At 43.9% G+C, this 18,037-nt stretch overlaps 1 protein-coding gene across 15 annotated transcripts in view; it reads left to right on the top strand.

Annotated features, from left to right (window-relative positions):
• The window catches only part of HLCS (holocarboxylase synthetase), a 239,049-nt gene that overhangs the window by 207,599 nt on the left and 13,413 nt on the right, over positions 1-18,037 (top strand). The window lies entirely within an intron of this gene.

Below are 18,037 nucleotides of genomic sequence, written 5' to 3'. Positions count from 1 at the left end.
GTCCCTGAGCTGCAAAGGTCTGAGGGTACAAGAGCCTGTCGAATGGGGCTTGTGCTAGAGCTCAAGCCACTCAAGAACGATGCAGTCGTGCTTCCCGTTTCCCTGTGCCTGCTTGAGTAGGACAGAGCAGTGCCTCCCGCACTGAGGCTCCGGGGAGCCACTCTTGGAAGAGCACGAGACATGGAGCCACTCCAGGCTGGGGAGTGGAAGCGACAGGGCCCTAGGCTCACCAACATGTGCTCGCACGCACACACACATCCGGCCAACTGGAAAAATCTGAGAAATCCATATTTTTTGTGATTTGTTTAGTACTTCTTGGCCCTGTTAAAGTCCAACTTTGAAAGGTGCCTGAATGCAGTGCTGTGTGTAAATGCAAATTTAAATGAAGGCATGCTTCATTTTCCACCTACCTTCGCAGCTCTCAATGCCAGAGTTTGCCATGCTGACCACCCCAGCTGAAGTGAAATCTCCACCTCCACCTGAACCCTCGTGGCCCTTTATTCCGCACTTCTTATGTGGCCTGCATAACCTAGCAGTGTTGATTGTCCTTTCCCAGCGAAGTCTTTTCTCCCAGTTTGATACACTGGCCAAGAATGCCCTTGACTCATGTTTCTTTGGCTTCTTCCACATGCTTAACATGGCATTTCAGTGATCAGGAATCCCGTAAATAAATATTTGTTATTAAAAATTCCATCTCAGGGACCACTCTGTCATATTTTCAGACGGTTCAGGAGGACTTTCTTTTTTTCATGTCCAAGAAAATTGAAACAAAGAAAATGCATGGAAAAGATTTATGTATTTGATTGGGGGAGGGGAAATTAAACGTCTCATAATCGTTTTTAAATTAAATTTTGTACTAGACCAAATCCTTTCCTTCTCCACCCCTTCCTCTGATATTCCCTCCCTCATTAAGGCATAGGATGTTGATGGTATTCGCAGGGAGGCTGATTTGCTGGAATAAAGAAGTTCTTTAAGGTTTACAGTTTGGAACGTTCCCAGTGTGTCTGAACCTGGGTTTCAGATTTTACTGGCATTTTGTTGGCAGAGCAGCCTTTGGAGTCCTTCCTTATTTGAGCGTGTTTCCTGACACCTTTGGCGGTATGGTACTATGTTTTTTAGATTTAAAAAAAAAAAGTTTAAATAAAAAACCATATATAAACATATACAGATGATTGATTATAAAACATCAGGCAAAAATAAAAGGGCAGTGAAAGCTCCCAAAAATAAACAAATGGGAAGCACTTTCATTTTAAAAGGGCAGGAAAAGGCAGAGTGAAGGCTAAGATACCAGGAGGGAAAAGTTTCCTGAGCCACCAGGAATAGGTGACTTTTCATCTGGGCTCACAGCCCTCATGGACAGAGCGCCTAGGTTGACAGAGGGACACGTTGTCGGTACGTGTGGACGTCAGGGCGCCCGCTGGAAACAGAAGCCAGCCCAGAGGGGAGGGAGGCGCCTCCAGAGAAGAGCCAGCCCTGGGCTGAAGGAGCAGGGCGGCAGGCAGTGTTTCCCAGAGCCTTCGGAGGAGGGGCCAGGGCGGGGAGATGAGGCCCACGGTGGGAGGGAGCGGGCTTCGGGTCAGGTCTCTCCTCCAGTGTGCTGTCAACACGGAACCCACCGGACGCGGGCCTCGAGGGATTAGAGCTCGGGCAGAGCCCAGGGGAGAACGAGGTTGGGTGGGGGTGGGGAGGGAAAAAGACCATTTGAATGAAAATCTGTGCTAGAATTGCATTCTAAACCAGGTTGAGTCCCTGGGCCCGTGAACCCAGCGGTGTCATGGAGCAAAGCCCTGCCTTAAAGAAAAAAGGCCCCTTGTCCCATTGACTGCAGAGTTAAGCTGGTGCTAAGCTTCCTCGTGGAACAAGCTCTGGCACGCTGGTCGATCCCTGGCGGGGTGGGTGCAGCAGAAGCCTGGCCCTGGGAGGGAGAGGAAGGGTTATATTCAGGGCAGCAGCGTGGTGAAAGGAGCTATGGTTTTATGGCCAGCTGGCAGGGGCAGGAAATTCTTCCTCATAATTACCCTGAAATGGCGACCATATTGGGGTGGGAAAGGGGGGCCCAGGGAGGTACTGAGTGGGTGGAGCCTCCCTTTCTGGAGGAAGGAATTCATTACCTTCAAGTTGCTTTGTCCGCCCAGATGTCGCCACCTCTGGCCCTATAGGTAAAGAAACTTCTTACTCCATTACTTTATGTAAATTTGGTAAGGAAAAATTGGCTTATTTGAAACAGAAAGTGTATTATGTAGGGAAAATACCTCTTCAGACATGCAAGATTTATCAGGCAAAGCTAATGAACTTTGGACCAAATTTGGTGGTAATTAACTTGGCGAAAATGTAAGGTGACTCTTCTCAATTCTGAAAGAAATACAAGAACCCTATTTTGATTTTACTGTTTGCGAATAAATTTCCATAACTTCCCGGATGAACTTAGAACCCACAGCATATCAATCTTACGCAACTAGAAAATGCATTCTAAGAGACTGGTGGCATTTCCGCCCCTGAATTTTGTTTGTATAAAAGTAAGAGATTCCTTTGTAATGAGTCAGAAGATGGGCCGGTGAACCAGGCAGCCCTGGTTAACTGCCCTGAGACCTCAGGCAGGCCACTGAGCCTGTGTGCACCTCCACTTCCTTATCAGTGAAATGGGACCACGTGGAGATAACAATCTGCTAGAGTTGTGATGCGGTTTCAATGAGAAAATGCACAGCATTGTATCTGGTACATGGTTGGCTACTCAGAAATTGGAACCATTGGGTTATATGCAGCCTAGAACTTCGTGGTATTTTCTGAGGACCCAGGGAGCCCATTCTTTACCTATGGCAGATAACACTCCCCCACCACCCCAACCATGGCTCCTTAATTAATTCTTTCTCAAGGGCTTCGAGGAACATAACATTCAAGTGAAGGGAGACATGGTGCTGGTGTACTTGCTATTGGAAGTTCTGCCATGTTGATGCAGTGGCCAAGAGCAGAGAAAGAGGGAGCGGGGAGAAAGAGAAAGAAAAACCAAGCCTTGAACATGCTCCATAGAGTGAGAAACTACTCAAGCCTGATTTGGTAAGATTGGGGATGAAGCCACACCAGGGAGGTAAAACACTAAAAGTCAAATACTATCAAGCCACTACCTTTGAACAATGGAATTCTCTGGTTTACACTTTTTGTATGACTGCCAGTTTCTTGCTCTTTTCATCATTTTCTTAACTACCAACCACCATTCTAGCTCTAGAATATGAAATCTCTTTATTTGCAGGAGTGTTGTTGTGTTATCCTAGTGGTTATAAAAATAATGCAGAGTGGTGGCCAGAGAATTATTGCCTCCTTGAATTGTATCTCCTGTGGTTTTTCAAGAAACATAGTTTTGTTTGTTTGTTTGTTTTTAAGTCATTGAGAAAGAACTTCTAATATAATGGTTTCTAAGCGCCAGCCTTTGGACCTGCTGCATTAAAGTCAACTGGGACATATTCAAGCTCTGGCACTAGAGATGGAAGTTCAGTAGGTCTAAGATGGGGTCTTCACAGCTAGTCAGTTTGTTTTGTGATTTTTTACACCTTGGTGATTCGGATATGCAGATTATCTGAGAACCCAGCTATAGAAGTAGCTAGGCCTCTGTGACTTGGACGACATGACCAGAAACCCATGTGTGCTGAGCTTTGTAGTTCCTAACAAAGACATTGTCATCTGTTAAAATTGAGCAAAAGGTGCAACACAAAGCATTTGAATATGTTCTCACTTGTTTCTAAATTTTGTTGGAGATGGTTGATGAGAGTCTGAAAATGCTTCCTTTCATGATTCAGTAGACCTCTTGTTAAACATGGTGGATTCTTTGTTGAGTGTCAAGAGACCTGGTCATTCTGGGCTGATGTCTACATTCTTGAGAAGATCTGATGTCTATTCAGCCCGACTCTTTTTTGGGTGTGAAGGGGATGCCTTGGTTGAAGTTCTTATACATAAATCCTTTAAACCTAGTCCAGGTTAATATAGACTCATTGTCTAGCTAATCATGTGTTGCATATAACTCACATAGAAACACAGGTACGAAAGAGTTTTGATGCAGACCAGGAAGAATTAAAGCCATTTCAGGAAGAAAAGACAACATTATCAAAAAGGTTCCCCTTGGCGGCAGACTTGGCCCAGTGGTTAGGGCATCCATCTACCACCTGGGAGGTCCACGGTTCAAACTCCGGGCCTCCTGGACCTGTGTGGAGCTGGCCCATGTGCAGTGCTGATGCTCGCAAGGAGTGCCGTGTCACTCATGGGTATCCCCCACATAGGGGAGCCCCACGCGCAAGGAGCACGCCCCGTAAGGAGAGCCGCCCAGCGTGAAATTAAGTGCAGCCTGCCCAGGAATGGTGCCGCACACACAGAGAGCTGACACAACAAGATGATGCAACAAAAAAGAGACACAGATTCCCACGTCACTGACAACAACAGAAGCGGACAAAGAAGACGCAGCAAATAGATACAGAGAACAGACAACCAGGGTGGGGGGGGAGAAATAAATAAAATAAATAAATCTTTTAAAAAAATTTTAAAAAAAGGTTTCCCTTGGAATTGTCCTACAGGATCATTGGCCAAAACTTCTTTATAGTCTTCTTGGAGGCAGTACTTCAGTAGAAAGAGCATGGGCTCATAGAAAATGACGCAAAACTTTAAAATTATTCTTATGAAGTAAATAATATTGATACTTAAATATGTTAAAGACACTACAAAAAAAGTACAGACCAATCTCACTTATGAGTAACAAAGAAGAAATACTAAATATTAACAGACTCTAACATCGCATTAGAAAATAAAGCACCGTAAACAACTGTGATTTTTTTCTATGAATGCAAGGATGGTTCAGTATTAAGAAAATAAATTAATATATTAACAGATGAAAGAAGGAAAAAGCCTATGATTATCTCTTAGATGTTGAAAAAAAGTCACAATATTCAATGCCTTTTCCTAGTAAAAACATTACAGAAATAGAATTAAGGGATACTTTCTTAATATGATCAAATATGTATATTTGAGTTATAAAGCTAGAATTTTACTTAATGGGAAACCTTAAGAGCATATCCACTAAAATCAGAAACAAGGTAAGGATATCCACTCTCTCCACTTCCATCTAACATTGTACTGGAGATATTAGACAATCTGAATAGAAAGAGAAGTCAATTAGAGGCATAAGAATTGAAAAAGAAGTAAGAATCTGTATTTGCAGAGATATAGTATTCTTGGGAAATCTTAGAGAATCAATAATAAAACTAACTCAAGCAATAAAAGAATTCAGAAAGGGAGAAGGATATAAAATTAACATATGGAAACCAATAGTCTTCATATATATACACAATAGTTAAAGTATGGTAGAGAGTATCCCATTTACAATAGCAACAAATAAGATAAAATACCTAAGAATAAACTTTAAAAATGTGCAAAACCTACATGAAAGCTTGAAAACATGTCTAAAAGACACAAAAGTAGACTTGAACAAATGTAAAACATCCCTTGTTCATGGAGAGGACAACTCAACATCACAAAGATGTCAGTTCTCCCCAGGTTAATTTATAAATGTAATGGTCTCTTGGTAAAAACATCATCATTAAAAAAAAAAACTAGACTTAGGCAAGTGTAGCAGTTTGATATTATTGATGAATTCCAAAAAGAAATTGGATTATGTTTGTAAACTGATCTTTTCCTCAGGGCATATGAGATTATATTGGATTCAGAGGTTTGCTTGATTAAGTAATTAGATAAACCTCTTGTGCCATTGGGGTGTTGAGCCCCCACCCTTGGTGGGTGGGGACTCACAGATAAAAGGCTTGGCAAAGAACAGAGTTGGAGGGTTCTTAATGTTGGAGTTTTGATGTTGGAGTTCGATGCTGAAGCCTTAAACTGGAGCCCCAGGAAGTAAGCTCACAGTGGAAACAGAAGCAAGCCTCAGGAAGAGAGAAACCCTGAGCCCAGGAAAAAGAAACCTGAGGAAGGGAGGAACCCAGGAAGCCTGAACTCTTGCAGATGTTGGCAGCCATCTTGGTCCAACATGTGGAAACAGATTTTTTTAAGGGAAGTAACTTACACTTTGTGGCCTGGTGTCTGTAAGCTCCTACCCCAAATAAATACCCTTTATAAAAACCCGCCAATTTCTGGTATTTCACATCAGCACCCCTTTGGCTGACAAATACAGCAAGTAAATGCTAAAGTTCATATGGAAAAATAAATATGCAAGAATAGCCAAGAAAACAATGAAAAAGAATAGTCATCAATGATCCTGCTGAGATGTGCATAAGCACTACCCCTCTGATGACCTCCCAACTCATTTTGAAGTCTCTTAGCCATATAAACTCATTTGTCTTTACCATTTTCCCCTTTTATTCAAGGTCTTATTCTAGTTGCATCACCAGCTGATGCTCAGCAATAATCCCTTGGCACCAGGGAGACTAATCCCTGGGAGTCATGTCCCATGCTGGGGGGAAGGTAATGCATTTACATGCTGAGTTTGCTTAGAGAGTGGACACACTGAGCAACATGGAGATTCGCAGGAGGTTACTCTTAGGCACCCTGCAGCTCTAGGCCTAGTTAGAATTTAAAGCACACAGGCTCGTAAGCATAGTCATCAGTATCAAGGGCCCATCATTAGACCATCCTTCTTCTCTGGTCTTTCAGGCCTGCATTGTTCTGAATGATATTGCAGGGACAGATGCAGGACATTATATATGCTGCCATAACCCACTGAATGGACTGGGAGAGAGTATAAACTACAACATAAACTATAATCCATGCTGTGTAACAGTGCTCCAAAATGTACTCATCAAATGGAATGAATTTACCATCTAATGAAAGAAGTTATCAATGTGGGAGGAGTGGGATATATGGGAACCTCTTATATTTTTTGTTGTAACATTTTGTGTGTTTTATGTATCTTTAAAAAAAAAAAAGATGATTTTTTGAAAAAGAATAGTCATCAAGGTAAAATCTAGCCTGCTAGATTTTAAAACATATGATAAAACCTCCATAATTAAAACCGTGTGATATTGGCATATGACTAAATGGAGAGCCTGAGAGAATGGAATAGAAAGTCCAGAAATAGACCCAAATTCATGTTGAAATTTTTTTATTAAAAAGGTGTCATCTCAGTTCTCTAGGTTAAAGCTAGACTTTTAAATCAATGGCTCCTGGAGAAATTGGACAGCCATTTGGAAAAAAAAAAAACAACACATAAAATCAAATCCATGTCTTGCACCATTAACAAGAAAAAAGTCCAAATGGATCTATGACATAAATTTTTAAAATACAATCGTGCAAATACAAAAATAGTTGGATGATTTTCTTCGTAATCTGGAGGTAGGAAAAAGATTTCTAGCCATGCCACAATAGCAAGCACAATGAAAGAAAAGACTTAGATTGCATTAAAAACAACTTTTACATGGCAAAAAATACCATAAACAAAGACAAATGACAGATGGGAGAAAATATTTGCAACACATTTTACATATAAAGTGCTGCTAGCCCTAACATACAAGGAACTTACAAAACGACAAAAGGCACAATGAACAGGTAACTCAGAAGTTATACATATATTTTATATGTGTGTGTATATATATATGAAAAGACATTGAGCTCCACATATTAGAGAAATGCAAAGATCAACTACACTGAATTGCCACCTCTCACATATCAGATTGGCAAGACTAAAAAGTGTGACATCACACTGTTGGCATGGCTATGGGAAAACAGGCACTGCACACATTGCCTATGGAAGTCACACTGGCGTAATTGCCACAGAGTGGAGCTTGGCGGTATCCTTTTAACAAAGCTGCATATACATTTACCACCTGACCCAGCATCCCATTTCTAGGAATCTACCCTGAAGACAGTCCTCCAACAATGTAAAAATACACATAAACAATGGCTGCAATGACCCGAAACTACCCATATGCCTATACAGAGAAGAGTGGTTGGCAAAGTTGTGCTATAGCCACACACTGGAAGTCCTGTGCAGCTTTAGAAAAGGATAAACATATAAGGAGTAATGAGGTTACTTGACTTGTTATTTATAGGAGGTGAGTCAGAATGGGGTACAAAGGAATTAGGAGGGAGAGCTGGGTAGGAGGATGGGGGCTGTTGAGTTTCCCAGCTGCTAAACCATGCAGTGGGTTGGCTTAATAGCAGGAACTCATTGGCTTGTGGTTCCCTCCCTGGGTGGGTGTCTTCTGGCTAGCCGGCAGTCTCTGGGCTGTCTTGGCTTTTCTGTCACATGGCCATGCACATGGTAGTGTCTTCTTTCTCTTCCAGGTTCCATTGATTTCCAGCTTCTGGCTGTTCCCCATGGCTTCCCTCTCTCTCTCTGTCCAGTTTCCTTTGCTTCTGAGGACGTCAGCCACCCTGGATGAAGGCCCACCTCATTCTGTTTAGGCACACCTTAACTAAAAACATTTTCAAAGGTGCTTTTTACAGAGGGGCGCACACGCACAGAACCAGGGATTGGGACCTGAACATGCCTTTTGTGGGTAATGTGCTTCAGTCCCCAACAGAAGTGCAGCTTGACACTTCCAGTATACTTTTCCATACTGTTCTGAATCTTGGAACCAAGTTAAAAGAATAAGAACCAAGAATGTAGGGAACCCACAGGAACATTTTCAGATGAATAACATAACCACACTAAAGGGGAAAAAGAACAAGCCCAAGAAATTTTTAAACATAGTATTTTGACTATAGTACATGTGGGCCAAAGGCAAAAAGGACTGAATACTAAACTCTAGTTAGTAGGTTTATTTTTCACAGTGGTATGGGTTAGCAATTCTTAAACTATTTTGTGTGAATTATAGTACTGAGGAAATAAGTAACTACATTACAGATAATGCGAGCCAGATTTCACACTACTGAAGAAAGTTACAAATATAGAAAGGCGGAAAGACTAAAATGAGCTCTCTGGTATTGAACTGGAATTGCAGTTTTCGTTGAACTGGTGGTTTTCTAAGATAGAATGACGATAGATGACAGATAGTACTGAGTATATAAAGACATACACACATTTTCTGGCTCTTTCTTAGGACCAACTTTGTTTATAAATACCATTCTTTACTAAAAGGAACCAAGGCTTCCTGGAGAAAAGGTGGATTTCAGGGGTGGGGCTGAGAAAGCTCAAGATGAGCCTGGAACTTCTTCTTATGCCAAAAAGTAAGAAAGTGCTGAAAGATGACAGAGGCATGTCTATAGAACACAAGACCCAGCTTGAGGGTACTGTCACTAGCCAACCCACAACAATTTGAGCATCAAAATAAGCAATGATAGGAAGGCTTATAACCCATTGACTAAAGTAAGAATCCACGAATCTACTCTGATATAAATAGACACAAAAATGAGGGAGAATTAAAAGCTCTTCCTTCATGTAAAATCCCAACAAATAAATATAGAGCAAGTGGTGGGTTCAGAAAATTGCTGTTTGGCAACAATCAGAGAAATAATTGATTCAAGCAAGAATCATCCATAGATGCTAAAACTAGGGGTTAGCATACTATGGCCCTTGACCTGTTGCCTGTTTCTGCGTAAAACAAGAGCTAAGTATGTTTTTTGTATTTTTAAGTGGTTGAAAATAATTTTTTAAGAAAAATATTTTTTGACACATGAGAATTATATGAAATTCAAATGTGTGTGTTTACAAATAAAGTTTTATTGGAACACAGCACACTCATTTACGTACATACTGCTACTGGCTGCATTTGTTCTAGGACAGCAGGATTCAGTAGTTGCAAAAGAGACCAGATGGCCCACAGAAAGCCTGAAGTATTTACTGTGTGGCATTTTGCAGGAAGTTTACCCCTGGATTAGATAATAATGTTGTATCTATGTTAATTTCCTAATTTTGCTAGCTACTTTTAAATGGCTGAGAAAAAATTACAGACAAATGGAGAAAGCATCTATGGTAAAAAGTTAACATTTGGAAAATTTGGGTGCTGAGAAAGGGCATCTAAGAATTCTTTGTGTTATTTTGCAACTACTATGTAAGTCTGAAATTATCTCAAAGTAAAAAGTTAGCAGAAACAAAAACAAAAAAGAGCATGGACCTTAGAAACAACTAGAACTTGATTTGAATTCCTGATCCACTCCCTATGTTTCAACATTTCCCAGCCTGTCTCCATCTGTGAAGTAGTCTTCTTCCTAGCTTTTTAAGGCTTAGATGAGATGATGAATGAAAAGCTTCACTCAGAGAGTGAAAAATCAAAATCAGTTCCAAGTGACCAGATGAACACTGCCTAGCACTGTGGGAAAACAGTTCCCTGCCGTCTGCTTGCTGGGTGATCAGGACGAGTCCACATCCAGCTTCTGGAGTAGCAGTGGCCTTTCCTGACGCCAGCCTCTTTTTGGGGATAGATGACTTGTGCTGGTGCCTTGGGGAAGCTCTCCATCTGGAGCCCCATCCCCCCACACACACTTGAGGATGACAGCCAAATTGATGAGCCAGATCTGCCTGCAGAGGTGGGGTGAGAAGATCCTGCATTCTAGAGTCTCCTAGTGGAGAAGTCAGGACACAGGCTGGTTCCAGCCTAGATCCTGATGGTCGTGCAAGCGTGGCTCACAGGCAGCTGTGGGTGTCAAGCTTCCTTGCCTAGCTGTGAATCCCAGCTGCAATGGCCCTCTTCTAAGGTTGAGGGTGGCTGGTGCTCAGACATCGCTCTTTATGTCAGGGGAAGGAAACAATGGCTTGTGTTCATCTTGATTGAAAAACGCAGACTACCATAAATAAATGCTTCATTTCCTGGAAAGGTGCTTCGTTCTGGAAAGCTGAACCCACATGCCTGCTTCCTGTGAGGAATGGGGTGATTGAACAGTAGCGTGATGCTGTTATAGCAATGGACGTGGGGGGCGCTTGGCCCCAGACTTACGGATGGTTGACAGGCTGGGAGAAGGTCTCTAACAGGGGACCTGACCCACAGCCTTCCGGAAGGAGGGGCCTCTGTTTCTGGGGGCACCAAGGAGGACGACAGCTCTGCTCTCGAGCAGCCCACATTCTCGTTTTCCCTCTAAATGAAAGACTCATCCTGTTAGATGCCAAAGCAGGAAAAGGGAATATGATCTAGAGCTTGCTTGTTTGACAGCATTCTAATGAAGTGTACTGATGCCAGGTTGCTACAGCTTTAAATGGTACATTCAGGATATAATGGAGGAATGTATTAGTAAAACAGTGGTATTTTGTGAGCCTCAGATGACCATAATTACTGATAAGCAGTAATATAAAGAAAACGTTCTTTTTAAAAAGTCAACCAAATAACTAGCTCAACCAACCATTAATAATTTTGCCAGCTGGGTTCAGAGACCCTAGAGTGGGAAGTAAAGATATTTCATCCCTAATTGCTGGTGTTACCTAAATGCCTCTTAGTCCCAGATTCAGGTCACTGCAGCAAATGTGTGGGCATGTGGGGGTGAAGCGGTAGAAAGGAGAGACATAAGCCCTAGAATTCTAGAATAGTGCTAAAGCCCCAATCTCTCCCCAAGAGGGCCAGGTGATGGCCACCATCTTGTCTTCTGGCAGCCAGAAGTTCTAAAGCCTATAGGACAAAGAGAAGGCACTGCTTTCAAACACCTACCCTGTGTCAGACCACTTTGTGTATGCCATTGTGTTTAATTCCCTCAGAAAGCTCGCCAAATGCTCCATTCTATAGTTGACTGAAGAGATTGAGAGAGACGGGGGTCACCTACTCAAGGTCGCACAATGACTTCATATCCACACTGGGATTTCAATCCAGATGTGTCCAGTTCCTCATCTGAGTCTCCACTCTGCCATAAGACTTCCAAAGGTTCCTTGGGAACCTTTCCTTTGCCGCCAGGAGGGACAGCCTCTGGAGCCCCTGGATAGGCCTGCAGTTCCTTGGACCCATCCACCCCTGCTTTGCAGCCTCATGCCGCGCACCGAGTCAGGAATCGCTGGCCTGAGGTGCCCGCATTCTCCCCAGACCGTGTCCCGCCCTCATGCTTGCAGTCCTCCCAAGCTGCTGGCTTCACTTTACATGTTATTGTTTTTAATAGAAAACAATACTGTGCTTTCCTGCAGAGAGGGAGGGTCTTTAAAAATCTAGTGCACTCTGGGGATGAGACTTTACTATAAAAGGATAACTGATGTCTTGCTATTTTAACTTTTTAACATTTTCAGAAGTGCTACCCAAATATAATGATTGGTGTTCGCACGGTAATAAATTTAAACAACAACAACAACAGCAAAAATGTAGTGACGTTTAGAGCTATTTCCTTTGACCCACACAGAAGTCCACAGGGTTCTGAGTAGAGGCAAGCCATCTTCCAGGAAAGTTTAAAAATGCAAAATAAGTAGTTAGCCTTAAATGTGTTGCAGCCTGGGTCCCCCACCCTCTGTTCCCCTTATTTGGTTTCCTTTTTATATATGGAAAATTTGGAATATCTGAGGGTACATGTCTTTCTGAAACCTTAAGAAAAGGGAGAAGTCAGAATAGTGAAAATTGGGGAGCAAAAAGAAGACAAAGAAAAGGCGCAGCACAGAGCCGGCAGTGCCATGGGCTCCTGGGGCTTGAAACAACCAGGAGTTGAGGCAGCTCCTCGGTGCCCTGGGCTGGAGATCCCAAGGTCGCCAGCAGCCACAGGTACCTGGCTCCCCGGCCTGGGCGGCCCTAGAAGGTGATGCACCCCTCGACCGCCAGAGATTGCATCATGCTTGCCCAGATGCCACCTCGCCGGTCCTTACGGCATCTCTTTGAGAAAGGCGTGTGTCACGTGAGTCCCGGGGATGAGTTCCACGGTGTGGCCAGTCCACCTCGTCCAGGCGGCTGCCCTTCCACTGCGGATCAACGAGGTCCTGTAGAGAGGAGCGGGGTGTCTGCTTAACCAACTTAAGACAAAAGGTGACTTAAAAAAATACATTTAGCATTTTTTTCCAGATTAAAAAACAAATGCACTCTGGTTGTAGAAATTCAGAAAATTCAGGAAAGCATAAGGAAGAAAGTAAAAATCACTTGAAATCTTACTATCCAGAGATTACATAGCACCACATAGATTAAACTCATCCTGGAATTCCACCTCCACCTTCTGGAGAGAACCGCGTTAATCTGTGTCCTGCAGACTTCTACAAATACACATAAGAATAGAGAGCTTACACAAATGGGCCAGATGATGTTGCTGTTTTTAAGCCAACCCTTTTTTTTTTAGAAAAAACAACTTACCAATATGACTATCCATGAATATGCATCCACAACATCTTTTTAATAACTCCAAAGTGAGGAAATTTCTCCAAAGTCATCAGAAGCATGTATCTGCATATTATTTTTATTTATTTTTAAATTTCTCTCCCCTTTCTCGCCCTTCCCCCCCCCCCGTTGTCTGCCCTCTGCATCCATCCACTGTGTCTTCCTCTGTGACCGCCCCTATCCTTATCAGCGACACCGGGAATCTGCGTTTCTTTTTTATTGTTGTTGCATCATCCTGCCGTGCCAGCTCCCCATGTATGCCACGCCATCCCTGGGCAGGCTGCACCCTTTTTCACGCTGGGTGGCTCTCCTTATGGGGTGCACCCCCTGCGCGTGGGGCTCCCCTATGCAGGGGACACCCCTGCGTGGCAGGGCACTCCTTGCGTCCATCAGCACCGCACGTGGGCCAGCTCCATACAGGTCAAGGAGGCCCAGGGCTTGAACCACAGACCTCCCATGTGGCAGGCAAACGCACCATCCATTGGGCCAAGTCTGCCTCCCTGTGTATTATTTTCAAAGGGGAAAAGTCTAACAAGAAGTCTGAAAAGTCTGAAAAGGTCTAAAAGGAATACTGTACACTAGAGTATTATTACACTTTGAATGCAAAGAGGGACATACATGGGTGACATTTTCTGCTTGCTACTTTTCTGTATTTTTTAAAATAATTCCACCTCCCCAAGACAACTACAGTAATATTTTGGTATATTTATGAGCAATTTCAAAAGCATGTATTTTAAACATCACTGGATTCCCGCTGTATATACTATTTGGCACCATCATTAAATCACTGAACAGTGTGCAGTGGCCATTTGCCCGTGTCAGCCATGGCTGTAGGCCGTTCTCTCATGGGGATGCAGTGGTTTTTTTCATTCCTCTCCCTTGGAACGTTTGAGTCATCTCTGATTTTCCGCAGCACATCAATCCTGCTGTGATGACTAGTTGCGCTCCTGAGTTACTTTGTTGCTCCGTCCGAGTATTCCTTAGGATTAAATCCCAGAAGAAAGTCACTTTCTGCAGAAAGCCTGTAAGTCTCTCATTGTGTAAGAACAGACTGGTTTTAGCTGCTCATTAATTACTATCAAATGGGCTCAACAGAATAAAACAGGTGTGGTGATTGTCTTATTTTTTAAAAATTTGTTTTCATAACATAAATATAACCTAATATGTCCCCCTTTAACCACATTCAGAAAAATAACCCCATGGTATTAAGTACATCCACGATGAGCTACCATTATCCATTAGCACAACTTTGCCATCACTTGCAACAGGAATGCACGTGAATGAGAGGTTTAAAAATTTAGCTAATTCTGTAGAGAAAAGATGTTCAGGTTTATATGGGGGGAAAAAAAAGTAAAGCTCTAGCAAAGGTACAATTAAAAGGACGTCCTTTAAACTCTTTCCCTTCTAGCTCTGTCTCGCGCATACATAGAAATCGGGAGCCAGAAGCCACAAGGAACCTTGGATCCGTGCGCTGCTCTGGCACACAGATTTGGTCCTTTTACTCTCCTCTGGACAGAATCCAAGCTCCCCGAACATTCCCCGCGTCTTGCGGCAGGGAAAATTACAGATGGGCCTGAACCATGTGTTGCTGCCAGGAAGCGAGGATGTTTTCAAATTGTCCAGGTGACGCTGAAAGGACAAGTAGGCCAGTGTAAAGGGGCACCTACAATTTGAGCATCACAAAGAGGTGTCTTATTTATTTCCAAAGCAGATTTTTTAATCCTTTTCCTAGAAACATTGATGAATAGTTGATGAGAAATATTATATCTAAACATAAACCATGTTTTTCCCCAAAAAAAATCCAAAATAATTTTAAATTAAAAAGTAACCATTTTATAGAAAAGTTAACAAAAGAAAAAAGAAATCATCCTAATATAAACACCATTTTCATTTTTGTCAAATCCCTCTCCACTGTTTTACTATGAACTTTTACATAGGTGGAATAAAAGTGTATGTATTTGGTGAATACATTTTAGAGCACTGAGGAGTGGGGTGGGGGGTGTGGAGGGTAGATGGGACCTCTTATATATTTTTTTAATGTAACATTTTTAAAAAGAGGGGGGGGAAAAGTATGTAATTTTTGTACCCTGCGTTTTTACCTACCGTTCTCTTGCATTTCCTCTGTGTTGCCACAATCTTTGTAACTCTCATTTTTTTTTTTTTAAAGATTTATTTATTTGATGTCCCCCCCCTCCCCTGGTTGTCTGTTCTTGGTGTCTATTTGCTGCGTCTTGTTTCTTTGTCCGCTTCTGTTGTCGTCAGCCGCACGGGAAGTGTGGGCGGCGCCATTCCTGGGCAGGCTGCTCTTTCTTTTCGCGCTGGGTGGCTCTCCTTACAGGGTGCACTCCTTGCGCGTGGGGCTCCCCCACGCGGGGGACATCCCTGCGTGGCAGGGCACTCCTTGCGCGCATCAGCACTGCGCATGGCCAGCTCCACACGGGTCAAGGAGGCCCGGGGTTTGAACCGCGGACCTCCCATGTGGTAGACGGATTCCCTAACCACTGGGCCAAAGTCCGTTTCCCTGTAACTCTCATTTTTAATGACTACAAATTACGCCACTGACTTCACGTACCAGCATTTTACTTAACCATTTTCCTGCTGAACACTTAAGTTATTTCCAAACTTTTTCGTTTGTAACCTTGTGGTTGAATATGGGCTATTTCTGTAAGTTGCAGTCCCCAGAGTGGGCCAGTTGGGTCCAGCCTTAAGTATCTCTTCGTTTGTATCTTCCCCTGATCCCCACTGGCCTGCCTTCTGGATTAGTCCTCCTGAAGGAGGCTGCATTTTAATGAGCACATGAAGTCTGGGACGTTCCCATTGGCAGAGTATCTGGGGTACCACAGCGTGCCTAGTAGCGGAGAGGTCAGACGCTGTCTCATCGGCTCAGTGGCCCTCCCGGGACCCCACGTGTCTCAAGCTCAGAATGTGCAAAAACAGAGCGTTTTCCTTGAATGTCCCCTCCGCACCATGGGGAAGGCACTTGGCTGTCACCCCCAAAAACCTTTTATTCCACAACAACCCTTGCCAACCAGGAAAGAAAACACACAGAGGCAGGGAGGCGATCATTATGTAATCCCCTCCCTTTGTGGACACCATCCGCTAAGGATGGAAATGCATTTATGGTTTCTCCTTTCCGCTAAAGCAAACTCAGGCGGCCTCATTTTCAGAAAGGCAAAATTTACAAAGTTCATAAATGCTTCTTTGTGGACCGTGCGCCGTGTGGTTTGGCCCCCAGAGTTATCTCAGGTAGCACAAATAAATCTGCCGGCCTCCAGTTGTCTCGAACGGAGCATTAGCTCCTTCCCCCGTTGTCTCCCTCCTTGTAGAATTTCCTCTTCGCCTTCAGCAACACAAGCTCAGTCTTCTCATTAGTATGCCCCGTTAACTGTTGCCAAACCTCTAGCAGTTTAGTGCATATGTTCCCTTAATCATTTCTCTTTGTTCTAGAAGTCTGCGTTTCGTTTCTGAAGCAACCCTTTTTTCCTGCTCCCTCTCCCCCCTGTTCCACCATCACCAGGACTGCCTAGAGCATATGACTGTCTACATGTTTATTTAAAGAACATCCTAGACGGCCTGAAATAAGAGAGAGCCCCGCAATCTGCTCGCAACGTGCGAAATTTCCCCTGCTTCATCTAAAAGCTCGTTGGCCCTCCCCGAGACCCCGCGGCCTGAGAAGCGCAGGTGAAGTGGGGCTGGGACCCTCTAGCAAGCACAGGTTCCTGGAAGACAATGCGAGCCCCCTGCCTGAACAGAGGGTCCTTCTTTGGATTTCCTGCCGGTCCCAGCACGGGAAAAGGACGCTTTATCCTTGGCCCAGCGGTGCACAGCCACCCTCTGCTCAATGGGCTATTCACGGTGTCCAAGAGCAATACCTCTGGAGCTGTTTTTCGTAGGAGATGGAAGTGGGCCTGGCCCGCGGGCCGCAGGGCAGACTGCGCCGGCCGCGGGCAGTGGGGGAGGCGACCGTGGGCCCGGCCGGCCGCGGTCACCCGTGGCCCAGCGTCTCCCCAGCCAGGACGTCGCCACAGCCGGAGCCCCAGGAGCTCTGGTGCGCCATCTGGCCAGCTGACGGGAGACTCATTGTGTGGCTTCTCTCTGCCTTTATGTATTTTCCTTCTCTCCCTGAGTTCCAGCCATGCATAAAGTTCCACCCAGTTCCCTTTGGCCAGAGGAAAGATGAATAGCTCCTCAGAGCTGGTCTTCGAGCAGGGCTCTTAACCTTTTTTGTTCCACGGATCCCTTTGCCAGTCGGGGAAAAACCACGGGCCCCTTACTAAGTCCACACTCAACTGCACCAACACCCACAAGAATAACGTTCTTCTGAATTTCAATTCAAGTTCACAGGTCCCTGGTTAAGAACCTTAGAGTCTTTTTCTCCTCAGCACCCAGGTGACTCTTATTGGAAATGTCATACTAAATGCCATCTCTTCCTCATCCCTGCCCTTGCCACCCCCTCACCCCTTTCTCCCCCACCCCACCCCCCCAAAAAAAAGGTACTTCAAAGAGAGACCCTCATGGCTGCAGGGCAAATGGACATTTCCAGTCTGATCAACTCACCAAACCTGACTTTTTATTTTTAAAAATCCTACCACGAACTACGTCTGTTCAGTGCCTGATCAGCAACTCCAGGAAATCAAGAGGAAATCTGTCCCCACATAGAGTTAGAATACGTAGAATACAGCTCAGAGGAAATCTCAAGAGTGAGGGGTTTGCGTTTTATTTATTTCTTCTTTCCTTTTCTGAAAAAGTTAATGTTGATTCTTGGAGATATAGTGCACTTTCGTACCTATCCCCAAAAGGGAAGTTTGTATTCTTTTAAAGGAAACAATTTTAAAAGCAGACCTCAA

This window comes from Dasypus novemcinctus, chromosome 4, assembly GCF_030445035.2.
Source record: "Dasypus novemcinctus isolate mDasNov1 chromosome 4, mDasNov1.1.hap2, whole genome shotgun sequence".
NCBI classification, from domain to species: domain Eukaryota; kingdom Metazoa; phylum Chordata; class Mammalia; order Cingulata; family Dasypodidae; genus Dasypus; species Dasypus novemcinctus.
The sequence above is the reverse complement of the archived record's forward strand: the minus strand, read 5'-3'. Positions and strand labels throughout refer to the sequence as shown.